At 47.0% G+C, this 14,941-nt stretch overlaps 1 long non-coding RNA gene across 1 annotated transcript in view; it reads right to left on the reverse strand.

Annotated features, from left to right (window-relative positions):
* Positions 1 to 5,427: 5,427 nt before the first annotated feature.
* The window catches only part of LOC110478368 (uncharacterized), a 35,426-nt gene continuing 25,912 nt past the window's right edge, over positions 5,428 to 14,941 (reverse strand). Inside the window, exons 3-5 of the long non-coding RNA XR_013340538.1 lie at positions 12,679 to 12,833; positions 6,471 to 7,076; positions 5,428 to 5,688 (exon numbers count right to left, since the gene is read on the reverse strand). This is a non-coding gene — a long non-coding RNA (uncharacterized LOC110478368). The remainder of the gene's footprint in view (positions 5,689 to 6,470; positions 7,077 to 12,678; positions 12,834 to 14,941) is intronic.

Raw genomic sequence — 14,941 nt, forward strand, 5'->3', positions numbered from 1 at the left:
GTATTTAAACTTGGCAAAGTGGCTTTTTTTAGGTCCATATGCATGATCAGGTGGTCACCTGTGTCAATATGTTTATTCACAGATCCTAGCTGCTTTCAGGGACCAGCCTTCTCTAAACATAATTAGGGCTATTTAAGTAGTTGCTCGCAATTACCTGTCTGTTCACACAAAACACTATGAATTCCCTCACTGAGCAGAACTCCAGGTGGAACGAGGGTCAAAAGCAACAAGGACTTTGCTGTTGAGTGCCTCAAATATTTCTATGATCCTACTGTCAATGGATGTTTACTTCTGAAGAGCTGCCCACTATGTCTACTCGGCCATTATGTCAGTTCCCAGAGCAGCAGCTTTACCGGGCACTTTGGCAGCTGTTCCCTGCCAGCCTCCCTCACCCTGGCTCATACTAATTAGGCTGGAGGTATATGCAGCAAAGCCTGATTTGGGGCTGGATGTGAATAGAAGCTTTTCAGCTTTTGTCCTTTTGCTTGCCCTAAAAACTGTGATTTCTGGGATTCCAGCAAGGCCATCACACTGTCTGTGTGAGTGCTGGTGAGCAGAGGTTGGCCCCACACCTGGCCCCAGCGGGCGCTGAGCTATCGGGTCATCTGGAACATGAGTCTCATTTTCAACACCACAATTTTCTCCACACTGATGTTATCTTTGCCATCAGCTACTGGCATGCAGCAGCTCACATATGCCATTAGCAGGTGGCAGAAGACATAAATGGAATTTTCTCTCAGAACATTTCTTCCATTCTTCCTCCCAGACTGATTAAGTGCAAGTTCAAGCTAAAGGCATGTAGTGACTACAGCCCATTCCCAAGCAGGGCCATGGAGAGTTAAAAGCAGGCTCCAGGAGAAATTCTCCATCTTTCAGTCTCTGCCATGGTTAGCTTGTCAGCACCCTGCCCTCCGAGCACGGGGAGTGCAGCTGTGTGTGGCTGCACTCCTCACGCCCTGGTGGCAGCTCCTCAGCCCCTCGGGATCAGCGGCAGCAGAGCCATGGGCGCAGTCGCTGTGGGGAGCTGAGGCACCTGCCCATGGTCTCAGCAAGCTGTGGGAGACTTGGCAGAGCTCTGGGCACTGGAGATGAACACAGAAATTTAAGAATCAGGCAAACAAATTGCCAGAAGAGGCATGAATTCAGGAACACAACGTGTGCACATTGTGTAGCCTCCAAAAGGAGGAGGCGGGAGCATGAGGACCTCCACATCATCCCACAATGATGCTGCTGTGAGCTCAAGCTGACCTGCCTTCCAGCAGAGCCAGTCAGAGGAGCCTGGGAGCTGCTGCTGGAACTGTGTGCCTGAGTGCACTCCTGACTCACCATTCAATTTTGCATCTGGATGTCTTATAGGAGATATAAATGGCTTTTTGAAAAATCTTATTCAGGGTTCTTCTTTTATTTTTAATATGTTTTTTCCTGTCTCCCACAACTGCAGCAAATCCTGCTCAAAGCCACTCCTGAACTTGATGGAAAATAAACATAATAAAGACCATGGCTCAGAACTCCCTTGGTTTCCAGACCTGACATGAGCATTTATTTTTCATCTATTTTTTTTTTTTTTTGTCCCCAAAGGACAATTTCATTCCAGGTTCATGAGCGCGTACTGAAAAACAATAGAACATTTCCAAAATCACAAAATTCAGTGGAGTTGCAAGTCTAATGCTTTGGATCCAAAGCTCAACTTTGGGTTTTTTTCCCCACAAAGATACCTAGATACTTGACCAAATGAAAAGTGCTTCAATGCTACAAGTGCAATTTTTTTGATGCTCTTGTCTGTCTGACCTGTCTCAGGGATTTTGTTTTGTCTGATAATGCAGATGGGGGAAGGGACTGTCACTTGCTTTTGTTCATCAAAATGTTTACATTCCAAGGTTATACAAAATAATTTTCTTCCATTTCATTCCAGCCCACTGTGCTCTCTCATCATATGTGGAAATGCCATTCCCTGGTTTCAAGAAGTCTTTGGGTTTTTGAATGCTGCTTTCCAACAGGGGGGTGGTCTCTGCCCCCTTCCCCCTTTGTTGCTGGGGGTCAGGGCAGTGAAGAGAGCACTGAGCTATTGAAGCCAGACTGCTCTGAGCACCTGGGCACAGCTGCCACTGGAAAGGTGCAAGGGAGAGGCACTTTTGTGCCAACCACAGAAATAATTTCCTTAAAAAAGTATTTAACCTAAAGCTCATTATATATTGCAGCCCCAGATAATTCACTTGTTTTGGTCCAGGATCAGAGCTGAAACTCTGAAGAGGGGCATGGCCAGCCCTGCCATGAGCACAGGCAAGGATCTCCTGTGCCAGATGACCCAGGGCAGAAGGAAAGAAAAGGCAGCAAGGAAAACAGGGGTTGTAATAATTATGTTGTACTGCAGGGAAAAAAAGAACTTGTCATCTGGCTAAGAAAGCAAATTCCACTGGATTCTAAATTTCCTACCTATCTCCATGGAACACTTTCTGTCAAGTGCTGCCAATTCCTGAGCGTTCTCCCATGCTCCTTTCTTTTAAAGTTCAAAGTCAAAAGGTGACGTTGAGGTGGCTGCATCTATTTGCCCTTTTCTTCCCTTGAAGCAAACAACTAGTAAAATTCCCTGGCGTATTTTTCTCCAGTCTGAAGTTTCTTTCCTCCATTGCCCTCCTCCATAAAATCAGACCCCTTTTCACACATGGGTGAACCTAGAAAATCATTTAGAGTGGGAAGCACGTGAACCACTTCAGTGAACATCAGGTAATTGTATATCAGAGGCCTTTTGAAAGGTCATCTATTTCTGGGTAATTTTTCCAGCTACTTTCTTTGTGAACTGAAGCTCGCTGGCACCGAGTGAAGAACAGGGTGGCTTTACACACATCTCCAGCTCCCTGGCCCTGTGAATTGCTCTCCCATCACTGTATGGTTCCTTTGATGTTTTCTTTCCAAGATGCCCATCTCCATGTGTCACCTGTTGTGCCATGTTTGCATCATTCACCTGTGTCCTGGGAACAGCTGAGGTTTTCAAACACACTGCTCATTAACATCAAACACACAGAGCACTGGAGTGCTGGTGAACCTGCCTGTCCGTGGTTGCTCCTGGTGCAGTTCTCCTATGACAAGGATTCTAGGTGGGCTCACACTGCAGATTTTCCTTCTCAGCATCATAAATCTGGGTACTATTCCTAACAAACCAATAAACTTTGTGATAATAAATAAGAAACTAAAACATTAATTTAAATGATCTGACAAGTGTTACAACCACAAGATGATCACATAATCCCAATTTCCATTCAAAACCAGACAAAAAATATTAAGCAACACTAAAGAAATTTTATGTTTACAATTTCAACTACAGAAGTAAATAAATTTGGTTTATACTAAGAATGGAAGCACAGAGAGACTTCTCTAGATAAAATTTCTAAAATATTTAAATTTCCTAAACTGATCTTGTTTTCTGAAAAACAACCCAGAATGGAGAAGAGAACAATGACACAGGGTGTACATTCATTAAAGGCTTTTTTAAAGTTGCAAACCTGGCAATCAAGGTCCTGATTTGTCCTCCTGGGAATGCAAGTACAGTCAGCTCCCAGTCCCAGATTCCTAACTGCTGCTCCAGACACTGCCCAGGTTCTGCCAAGTTTGCCTGTGCAGGGTTCTGTTCCTGAGGCTGCATTCCTAGGATCTGAAAACAGCCACCACACAGCTCCAAACATGGCAGTGCTCACAGTCAGACACGTGCAGAGAGGCATGTGAAGAGGCAGGAATAGCTGAAATTTTCATTAAGGAAAACATAAGTGACATATCTGTTTGAGAAAGTGATGGTTGTGCAGTGCAAGTGCACCAGAGCCAACCTGCAGAGCTGCAACCTTTGCTGCAGGAGAGTAGGAGTCCAGCTCTGCTCCCATGCCTCATAATTCTTTACTAGTTATTGCAGTTAGTGTTTGGAATGCACTTCACTGTGGAAGCAGCAAAGTCCCATGATATTTTACAGGAAAGAAACAGTGATGTGACTCTGTTAAAGAGAGCAAAAGGCATTTTGTGGAATTTTGGATTTGCCTAAGTCCTGTATATTTGTATTCCTTGATACTACTGCAGAGTATAGGAGATGTTAACAGCTGTGCCTTGGCACCAGCACTGGCCCTGGCAGTCTGTGCCAAGGTCATGGCCAGTAGCCCCAGAGTGCTGGTCAGCACCTCACTGACCCTGCACTGAACTGCACTCTCACTGCCACACAACATTAATTCTGACTTATCCATGAAAATGAACAATTTTCCAATGGCAGAATGGACACAAATTGGTGATCTTGGCAGGCTCCAACCAGGTGAAAGCTGACCCCGTTACAGTCTTGTGAGCACGAAGGAATGCCTCAGCCACTCTTCTGACGTGTAACGGGGCCATAAAGCAGCTCTAACCCCCTGGCACTGCCAGAAAACCTTACACTAACGTGTCTTCAACCACTCTAGGCTGAGGTTGTCGTGAATCTCTGATCTCAGCATGGTACTCATTCCAACGCAGACTCTAGGGCTAACCACAGCAGAGAGAAAAGCAGCTGAGGACACAAAATGCCAGAATATTTTAAGCATTCACTACTAAAATACTTTATAAATTAAAAATGCTGTCAGCATTTACACTAAAATCAAAAGCATCCCTAGTTTTAGGCTTTGTTTTACATTTCGTGCTGAGTTTAACAATAAATATTCAATCACAAGAACTTTGTTTGAAAGTTCAGCAACTTTTCAGACCGCCCAAAGAGAGTTTAAAATGGGGCCTTTCCCAGCAGCCAGACGTGCAGAGGGGCTGTGTGGAATGTGGACGGGCAGCGCCACCACAGAGCCTGCCTGTGGCAAGGAGCTGTGGCCACATGAATGCAAGAATGAGCCAAGTCGAGGTTTGCTGTGCTGGCTGTTCTCACCCACCGAGGGCCCAGCCCCTGCAGCTCTGCAGAACCTCCCTGCCAGCCCTGCACAGGGCAACACTCACCCAGAGGCCTCATGTGGAAACATCCAGAAGGGCTGGAGCCTGTCTGGTCAGGGATGGCTGCTCTGCTGCCCAGGCACCCCCCCAAGGCCCCTCTGCAGAAGCTGCAACCCCCCCGCCACGCACTGTGGATGGGAGAAATGTCTGAGCTCAGCAGGGCTTGAGGCACTTCAGCACCAGTTCTGCTTGTTAATTAGTGCTCCCCATCCCCAGAAAGCAGCAGTGCTTCACTTCCAGGTGAGCCAGCAAGAGGATGCACCACATTTTGTGGGTGGGACATGGGCATGGGGAGCGTGGGCCCAAGGGAAGTGGGCACTGTCACAGATGGGACACAGGCACTGCTTTGGCTGGGACATTGGCACATGGGACGTGGGCACCACTGCAGATGAGTCATGGGCATGTGCCCACTGCTTTCTTAGTCATTGTACAGACCTTCAGGACCAAAAGTTCTCATCCAGAATGCCAAAGAGCAAATCTCCACACTTTCTTGCAGTAGTTAAATATTTTCTTTATTTATCAGAGCAATATCATTCAGAAATCAAAAGCTCAGGTCCTTCCTCTCCCACTGCAGAGTTCATGTGATACCAGCAACACCCAGAACCAGTGACTCCTCTGCAGCACTCACCCACACCATGGCCATACTCCCAGGGCTGGTGAAGCAGGTTCCCAGGGCTGGAGAGCGAGTCTTTGGGAAGTGTCATCAGTCAGAGGTAAGTGTACCTGTCTTACATATTTGCTGACCCCCTGCAACGAGAGATGAAATGAAACTCATTAAAGTATTCAAAGCAAGGACTAAAAAACATTACTCCAATGAAGAATACCTGCATTTAAAAGAAATTATACAAGTATTATCAGCTGAAGAGGCTGCTGTCTCTTCCAGAACATGCTGCTGCTGACAAGACCTTAACATGTCAGCTGGTATCACCACTAACACCTGAGACAGCAAACAAGAGCTAATCCTTACACCCTTCTTGTGCTAATGACTGCAGGAGATAACTGGTGTCCCTGGCAAGTGTCCCATTTAATTCAATTAACTCCAGCCAAGCCCTGTTGATTGCACTGGCAGTGTCAGAGAATGCCAGAAGCCAGATGGCAAAACCAAGGCAGTCTCCACCATCCCTCTGTGGCCTAGTCCCCAGCAGCCAATCCCACAGGTAACAACTGACCTGGCATCCACAGCAGTTTCTACAAAAGGCTGTGGAAAAGCACCATTGTTTCCTGAAAATGCTTATATTTTTTTTTCTGAGAAAATGCAGGCAACTTATTTCATTGTATATTTTGCTTATTTATTCTGAAATGCTGTGTTACGTGTTGGTTTATGCAGCAATTTCATAGTGTTCCCACCCCCTTCCACGGGTCCAAGCCAGCGTGAAGATCATGTTTCTCCTAACACAAGACAGATGTCTGCCAGCTGATCTAGGGGCACACAGAGCTGCTGGCCCTCCAGGGGACCCTGACACTTGCAGAGATTGAGGTGTCTGAGGTATGAACTGAAACATTCTGATAAACATGAAAAATAGACTAACCATGAAAATTAATCTGCAGGAACGACTGGTATATCCCCTCAGTTGATACAATTTCCAGGTCTGTTTGATAGTAAAAAAATACTTTCCAGATATTTTCTTTTCCCTTTGAACATTCTTCAGCCGTGAGCTTCAACAGGCAGTGATGTATCTGCCAACTCACATTATTCAGTTAAGAAGTTTTGAAATAGAAACAGATATGCAGAGAAGTTTCCTTGGTGGCACTTTTGCAATGTAAGTCTGGGATAGCAGGTAAAATCCTGAGATGCCTGTACACTGCCAACATAAATAGAAAGTGTATTTAAAGACAGGAGATTATCCATTCCTTGACAGGGCTGTCATACCTACTCTGTTGTCAGGTCTTAGTAACAGTTTTATCTGAAGGTCAGTCCAGCACAAATAATGCCCAGAAAAGCTCTTCTGCTGGAAAACAAAGCCTTCAAACCTTCAAAAGGAGCTGTAACCATCAGCTTGGACAGTCTCAGAAGCAGCATGAGCCAGTGGAGATTTCTGAAGCATACCAGTCATCTTCCAGCCTTTGTGTATCCTCCAGGATGGCTGAGAGCACAACAGGGAAGCTCAAACAGTTAACATGTCACTGTGTTGCACCTGCAAATCCACCGGAGAACAACAATTATCTTCAAATCAAGCTCAGCTGCTCTATGTCAGCAACTGGCTTCCAAGTCAGAAAACTTGTGTTGTGGGTCCACTCATTAACATTAAATACATGTTTAAATAAACTTCTACATCCTATGGACATTTTTCCCATGCTGTGGCTCCACTGAGTAAAAGTGCTGAGCTCCTGGTACGGATGTTGGCACTCATCTCCCATTTGTTCCCATCTGTGTTTGGTATTCTCCAGAAAAGAACCAACCTTCCCACTGCTGCCAGTGCCAAGGAATCCTGGGCAGGCTGAGCTAAGTGCTACTGCAGCTCAGAGCACCCGGCTGACTCAGACCATGCCAGCACAAGTGGCACAGAGCTGACCACCCTTCCTAGTGTCTCCCAAAAAGCCACAGGTGGCCACTGCCTACAGAACACTCCAGTGCTTCCTTGCTGCTTACAGGTACAGGGTGCATGTCTATGGCATCCTGCAATTAGCAGCCTCCCCGCTTCAGACCCCCAACAGGACGATGTTGAGCCTTTTCTTTTGCCAGGTGGGGTGTCAGCCAAGGGAAAATTGTGCCTCATGAGGGCTGGCACCCACATGAGCCATGTGTGTGCCAGCAGTGGGACAGCAATTAAAAAAAAAAACAAAACATAAAAACCCCAGGGCCTTTCAAAGCATTTCCAAACGCCCCAATTTCCCTGCTGGGTGTCAGGTTTTAGGAAGCAGCCACCCACACAAAGCAGCTGTGGAGCCACATCTAAAGCTGCCTCACCTGTGGTACAGAAAGAGCTGACAATGGCATTTGCATGAAACTAAAATTAGAGGCTAATTGGGTTCTGCAAAGTCACTGAAATTGATGACAACTAAGTACTTAACATCCCTGAATTTTCTTGACTAAAATAAACCTAAAATCTGCTCCCATTCATGCTTCTCCTTGCTCCATGAGCAAGCGCTATGGTAGCCTGGCACCTCTGCCAGGGCTTGTGGGGTTCCCAGCAGTTACTGGGGCAGGCACAGGTCTGGGAAGAGACTGTGTATCTGCAAATCAGCATCATTTCACAAAAATGAGATGTGATATTGTCAGGGCATGGGAACCATCACCAGTGCATGAAAACACACAAGACACCATCCAACAGAAACCGTGAGAGGCAATGGCGCTGTGTCACCTGGACCTTCGTGCAGCTACATCTGGCAGTGATGCCTGACCACTGCTGCTGCTGCTCCAAGCAAAAGAGGGAGATACCAACATCAAAAAGTGAGGCACTAAAAGCATCTGCTCAGGATGTCAGAGTGGGACACAGGCCCAGCCCCTATCAGTACTTCTTGTAAGTGAATTAGAACATCTTCTGTTAAGGTGGACAATAACACCAAGGCATGTGAACCTTTCACTGGACCTCCCTGGGGTGCATCACACATTTGGGGCACAGAAGAACACACCCTATTTAACTGTAGATGTTATTTACAAGTTGAATGGGTTGCTGTCCAAGATCCATAGTGAGAGACCAAATGCACTGCCATTACAACTGCAAGCAGCAATTGCTCTGCCTTAGACAATGTGCTGAAGACTTGCTGTGCAGGATTTGCCCACCTGCAGCCTCTTTCAGGCTTTCTGTGCATGTGTGCTGTGTGTGCCTGTCTGGCTGTGCTGTGCTCATCTGCAATTTGTGCAAGAGTTCTATGGTCTCATTTTTAGTTCATTGTTCTGTACGACATTTGGGGTTTCTGATCCATAAAAAGCATCTGATGGTGGTACTTTGGGAAAATTCACAGCATGCTTCTGCCTCCACTCACAACTGAAGGCTCTGCTGACAAAGCTGTGCTTCCAAAGCCAGCCCATCTTCTGTCCCTTCCTTCAGCACCTGGCGTGAGTTTGCTGTGGCCAGCAATTTTATCTGCACTCTCTGGTCTAGATGTTGCCTGTGGCTCTTCATGAGAATCTCCCAGTTCTGCTGTGACCCATGAGGCAAGGAAGGGACATGGTACAAGGCCTGCTCCTCACCTCAGCTGTGATGAAGACTAGGTCAGGGCTGGACCCCCTGCTGCTCCTGCTCACAGAGGGTAACTCACTGCCATCACCACACAGCTCACTGCAGTCGCTTGCTCCACGCTCCTCCTCCCTTCTCCTACACTTGCTGCAGGCACGAAATGTTCTTAGGCTCCCGCAGCCATGCCTGGGGCATGCCAAGTCCATATGCTGCTGTCCCTTCCACACACATTTCCAAAGAGCAAAAAAATTCACTCCTTGGAGATCCACTTCTCTGTGCATAGTTCATCAAGCAGAAAGAACAAACCTGGCCAAGATGGCCACAAAAACATGTCACTGTTTAGAAAGGCTTCACTTGACGCCCAAAGATATCAAATATATTACTTTGGGGTAGAGTAGTATAACCAGTCCTATTTCCAGTGCAACGTGCCTAACTTTTTCTTAAATAAATCGCTTTTGTACTCATTTGGTTTAAAACTCTTGAAAATGTCTGCATGTGTATATAGTACAGACATCCATTCCTTCCACCATTTATATCAGTATTTCAGGCTACAATCAGAGCACTCTTGGCTTAGCTCTAAAACTAAGCCCAAAGACTATGAGCAAACAAGTTTCTGCATTACCAGTCCATAGCTCACGGCTGTCTCTGGCTGTCCCAGGCAGTTAGCCCTGTTGGAGATGTCTGCTCTGTGCTGGCTTTGAGGGGACCACAGTGTTCCACTGTTGCTGTCCATGGGCAGAGGGGCAGGGGGCTGGAGCCCCTCTCTGTGGCCTCCATGTCCCCCTCTGCAGATGCCATCCCCAGGAGCATCGTCACAGGAGCTGAGGGCTTCACTAACAACTGGCTGCAAAATACAGACTGTGAACAGCATGGATTTTAAGTGCCAGATCTTTTATTGACTGATGCTCCCAGCTGATGGTGAGTTCATATTGCAAGGTAGCATCACATTCCTCAGTGTCACAAACAATCGCTGCCTTAAGAATCAACAAAATGCTTCCCTCCATTAAGTCTCACCTGGAGAATCCCCACATGCAAGGAACATGTCTGACAGCTCCCTGGGATGACAAGGCATAAGCAGCATAAGGCCCATGTGCTGTGTGAAAGCTCAGACCCAGGGCTGGAAATGTCCTCCTGAGCAGCAGCAACTGCAGCTCACATCACAACATTCCCCATAAGAACAGCTGAAGATCCCTGTTTCAAAGTGACTGAGCATTACAGCCAAAGCTGAACTCTTGTACTCATCACTGCAGCAGCCTTGTGGGGCCCATTCCCCTCCCTGTCCCCTAACGTATGTTACCTATCCTCCCAAGCAGATATTTTTCTACCAACAATATGCACATCTTTTCAAAGGCAAAGTGGAAATCCCTGCAAGCATTTTTGGTACCACTTCCAGTCAGAAATAACAATAATCTGATCCATGAGTGAAATGAGTGAATTGCATTTCTGTTACTGAATTCCTTTGTACAAGTATCTTTGCTTTGAAAGAGTTTGGCAGCAGTGAGGCACAGGCTAATTTTACTTATAAGGTGCGAATCAAAGAAGATTTGCAAGTTTCTGAGTCACAGAAAGGAAGCATCTGTGGCCTTTCACCACTTCTGTCAAGAGAAAATGTCACGGTTCAGCTATTTTAGATGCCACTTCAGACCGCTTGCTGTGCCCTGCAGATCCCCATCTCCCACCACGCTCACGCTCTCCCCAGGCAACCGGGACAATTCCAGTCTTCTCTGGGGACCTGGGGAACTCCCAGCCTTACTCAAACCTGCTGCTGTTAATGGGATGCATTACCACAGGCTGCAGTGTGAGAAAGCTGAATAAATTATTAATTTGGCAGAATTCAGCAGATGCTTTGTGGGAAAAAGGGGTGACCAAGGAAAGGGTGAGCTACTTCTTCCAACATCACACAGCACTGAAATCCCCAGGAAGCTGAGGGCCTAAGCAAACTTCCAGGGTCTGCACTGTGCCTACAGCCTGACTCTGCTACCCTGTAAACAAGGGACTACAATCAACCAACTCCTCCTGTGCTCCCATGCTGCCATGAGAGCTCCCACCCGAGGCCAGGCTGTCCTGAGCGTGGGGACAGCTCTGCTGCACTGGCTGTGGTAGCTCCAAGGAGGACATACAGGTGTTCAGCTCCAGCTCCACTTCCTCCAGCCCCAAAGATTTCACGGCCTCTGAGATGCTGTTGAGGCTACGTTTAGTCAGCAGCTCCACCAGCAGGGTCACTGGCTGAACCCAAACATGTGAGTTCATTCTGCCTGGCTGTGTAATGCACCAAAATGTGGAAAGCAGACCATGTCTTCTGAGAGGGAGGTTTTTGGGTGTTTAACTGTTTGTCATGTTTTTCAGAGATAATTGCAGCTCCACACAAGCAAATGCTGACAAATAAAAGGCAGCTGAGCAAACAGGTGAAAAGCTTTAGGTAGTGGGTTGGATGAAAGTGAATCTCTCCTCCTTTCCAGGAGTTTGCATTTTGGTTTCACAGTAAAGAAAAATCCAGTTAAAAGGAAAAAAAAAAACAAAAGCAAAAATGGGAAATGCAGGGGACTAGACTGATCTCCCTTTTCTGCCGGCTGAATTCAAATCTGAAACATCTGTTCTCATAACTTGAGACAAGCTCTCCCAGTCAAATAATGTAAGCTCAAACTCTTCCTGCCATCAGTGCAGAACTATCAGTTAAGCTTTTTTTGTGGAAGACTAAGAATCCAGACACTCCTCATGTTCCCTGTGAGTACTGAATAACAATGGGTTCTCAGTACCACTTGCAAAGAGAAATTAGCACCTTTTCCTAGTATTCTAAATACTAAAATCTGGCTTTTATTCTAGAACGATGCTGCACACATTATCCTTCAGGAGTTATTCAAACTGGGCAGTACCAGCTATATAAAAGAGTATCTCACCCAGCACAGTGGGGTTAACTCAGGTGATTGCAAATATCAAGGACAGGGGGAAATATTCAATTTCCAGGGATGGGCAGCCACAGCAGCCTGGCACACTATTCAGCTACAATCTGCAAGGCAAAGAGTAGGATTTTAGCTGAAAGTATTGAGAAAGAACTTTGCCTGCAGAACTTGCATACAGGCTTGAGTTCAGGACTCACACCTCTCACTGCATCCCCAAGCTTGGCAGAGAGGACCTATGGCTCATGCAGAACTCCATTCTCATAAATTCTCATTCTCTATTCTCATATAAAAGCCTGGGTATAGGTAAGTAAAGAAACCTGTCCCTGACTTTACAAGAACAGGAGGTTCAGAGGCAGAGCACTGGCAGAACAAGGAAGAAGCCACAGAACGATGCACTATCCTGACCCTGTTCTTGCTCCTGCAGCCCTCTGTATTCACCATGTTTTGGAGCATGATCCCCATCCTGTCAGATGAACAGACTGGAAATCAGGGCTCGTCTCAGAAGAAGCACAGTCAAGTGCTCAAGTCACTTTGTTTCCTTGCTGTTTTCTCCAGCCTCACATGACATGATGAACAAGTGGGGACTGTCCCCAGCTACAGACCTGCACAATGTCCCAGTCAGGGAACTGGACTGGAAGTGAAGGGCTCTGGGAGCCGCACGGGAAAAGAAAAAAAGAAGCCAGAGAAAAAAGAGAAAAAGAAAAGCATTAGCTCACCGTGCGCCGTGGCTTTCCCGTGCGGAGGAATGCCGTCCTGGCTGGCTTTGCCTTCTGCCGGCACAGCGGTAGATGGAGCCCGGCTCCCCTGCTCTCGCCAGGACGCAGCGCCGAGATCCCCGCTGCCGTCACCCTGCCAGGACCTGCCAGCGCTGCTGCAGGGACAAACGCGGGGTCACACAGGAGGGAGCTCGGGCTCACTGCTCCTGCCTGACTCACGAAATTCTCTGAGACTTGTGACTAACAAAAGTATTCTACTAACCACAATGCTGCCTTTTCTTCCATTGAGGCGTTGGGTAATGTTTCTTTCTTTTGTTAACTGTTATCAGGATTACATGGAATTCACCAGTTTTATTTCTTTTGCAAAATAAGGAATGGCAAGGTTTGCTTGCCATACTTAGAAAGAACATATGTAATATTTGTATCATGGCTGTGAGCACTGGAGACTTCTTATCCAGAGGATTCATGGCTAATTCCTCAACCACAGCTCGCAGCTCTGATGCCTGCAGCTTGTGTGTGACAGCAGGACAGAGAAGAGATCAGGGAACACTGGTGGCCATTGCACCTCTGCAAGATGGGAAAAATTATAAATGCGTATGTTGATTTTCTCTCCCCACCTCCACCTCCAAGTGCTCCTGCAAGTGACACCAGTACAGCCAGCACAGATGCAGGCAGCCTCTGGAGTCGTGCACCATTTGGCTAGAACTTCCACTGCAGTTCCATCAAGACATGTCAGCCAGGTATTCTACAGCAACAGCTCACAGATTGAGTATTTCAGAGCAGTGAGAGCAAAATCCACAGAATCACAGAATATGCTGAGTTGGAAGGGACCCACAAGGACCATGGAGTCCAACTCTGGTCTTGCAGTCACACAATGTTCCTGAAGGTATTGTCCAAATGCTCCTTGAACTCCGTCAGGCTTGACCACTGTGACCACTTCTCTGGGAAGCCTGTTCCAATGCCTGACCACACACTTCTTTTAATATCCAACCTAAATCTCCTCTGACAACTTCAGGCCATTCCTTCAGGCCCTGCCACTGCTCACCACAGAGAAGAGATCACCTTCTGCTCCTCCTCCTCTCCTCATGCGAAAGCTGTAGACTGTGATGAGGTCTCCTTCAGTCTCCTCTTCTCCAGGCTTAACCCTCAGTCTCTCCTCATCTGGCTTCCCCGCAAAGCCCTTCACATCTCCATTGCCCTCCTTCTGACACTCTCTAACAGCTTAATGCATTTCGCATATTGTGGTGGCCAAGACTGTTGCCAGGGCTCGAGGTGAGGCCGCCCCAGTGCAGAGCAGAGCGGGACAATCCCTTCCCTTGCCCGGCTGGCAACGCTGTGCCTGATGCCCCCCAGACATGGTTGGCCCTCCTGGCTGCCAGGGCACTGCTGACTCATGTTCAACCTTCTGTTAACAAGGGCTCCAGGACCCTTTCCAGGCACTGCTTTCCAGCATCTCATTCCCCAGTCAGTCTGTAGACCCAGGCTTGCCCCATTCCAGGTGCAGAATCCAGCAGTGGCCCTCGTTGAATTTCACGAGCTTGGTGATTGCCTAGTCCTTTATTTTGTTGAGGTCTCTCTGCAGGCCTCCCTGACTTCCAGGAAGTCAACAACTCCTTTCAGTTTTGTATAATCTGCAAACTTGCTTAGTATCCCACCCAGTCCTGCATCCAAGTAATTTATGAAGATGCTGAAGAACACAGGACCAAGGGTGGAGCCCTGCACTCCACTGAGTGACTGGTGCCAGACTCATGCCACCCTTTGCATCTGACACGGGAGCCAGCTGCTCACCCATCCCATGACAAGTTTATCCAGCTGTGAGATGGACAGATTGTCCAGAAGGATATTATGAGAGACAGTATTGACAGCTTTACTGAAATCTCAAAAGATTACATCAAGCAGTTCTCCTTGATCAGCTAGGGTGGTTACTTTGTCATAAAAGGAAATCAGGTTTGATAAGCAGGACTTTCCTCTCATAAAGCTGTGCTGGCTTAGGCTGCTCTCTCTTTTTTCTGAATTTTTTGGAGGTTGGTTTTTTGGTTTGGTTGGTTGGTTTAAAAGTGCACCATGCACATCCTGCTTCATTCTACTGCACATCCAAGTGCAGGCTTGACTGTATATAAGAGCAATCTATGCTGCCAGGGAAGGCTATCCTCAAAGCCAGAGTATAACCTGTTGTTCTCTGGAAACATGTACTACTAGACAAGCAATATATAAAACCATATTTTGTCTTCTTTTAGATTCTTTGAAGAAGACCATGTTATGC

This window comes from Lonchura striata, chromosome 10 (genome assembly GCF_046129695.1).
Source record: "Lonchura striata isolate bLonStr1 chromosome 10, bLonStr1.mat, whole genome shotgun sequence".
In the NCBI taxonomy this organism is placed as follows: Eukaryota; Metazoa; Chordata; class Aves; order Passeriformes; family Estrildidae; genus Lonchura; species Lonchura striata.